Raw genomic sequence first — 1,035 nt, forward strand, 5'->3', positions numbered from 1 at the left:
GTAGAGGGATAGATCCAAGCAATATGGTAAAAACCTCATCTTTTTATGCTTAATGGCAACACTACAAATACGTGCCTCGTTACCCCTACTGTTACTGGGTGAGGACACCGCAAGATTGAACCCAAAACAAAGCACCTCTCCCATTGCAAGATAGATCAATCTAGTTGGCCAAACCAAATCAATAGATCGGAGAGAAATACAGAGTTATCTTAATCATACATAAAAGAGTTCAGAGAAGACTTAAATAATATTCATAGATAGTCTGATAAAAACCAACAATTTATCGGATCTCAACAAACACACCGTAAAAGAAGATTACATCGAATAGATCTCCAAGAAAGAGACCATTGTATTGAAGATCAAAGAGAGAGAAGCCATCTAGCTACTAGCTATGGACCCATAGGTCTATGGTAAACTACTCACACATCATCGAAAGGGCCGCAAGGTTGGTGTAAAGGCCCTCCGTGATCAAATCTCCCTCCGGCAGAGTGTCGGAAAAGGCCCCAAGATGTGATCTCACGAGAACAGAAGCTTGCGGCGAAAGAAACATATTTTTGGTGTGCCCCTTGGTATACGGGGAATTTTTGGGTATTATGGAGCTGAGATTAGGATTAGGAGAGTCTCGAGGGGCCCACAAACATTTTTCTCACATCTAAAAAACTTACAAACAACCGAAGCAGACTTTTTCCAGCCCTCTACTCAACACAAAGATTAAGCTCTTTATTATTCGCAGAGAAGAAGAAGAATATGCTCCAAGCAAACTCGGAACACGTGTAACTTGGGCGGGTAAAAACCGAGCAACAAACCTAAAAGCAAACCGATAGCAAGCCTAAAAATAACATGTCTGCTAAAACCAACCAAATCATCATGTGCATCGCCCGGCTTACGGCATCGCCACGCACGAGCAACACACGGCGAAATGCAAATTCGTCCAGCGCATTCTTATCCATCTTTCTCATTTCAGCGAATTCCAACCCACCCCCTTCCGTTCGCTCGGACACACCCTCCTCATTTCTCTCTCTCCTCTCTCCTCAC

Source organism: Triticum aestivum, chromosome 7D, assembly GCF_018294505.1.
Source record: "Triticum aestivum cultivar Chinese Spring chromosome 7D, IWGSC CS RefSeq v2.1, whole genome shotgun sequence".
Classification (NCBI taxonomy): Eukaryota; Viridiplantae; Streptophyta; class Magnoliopsida; order Poales; family Poaceae; genus Triticum; species Triticum aestivum.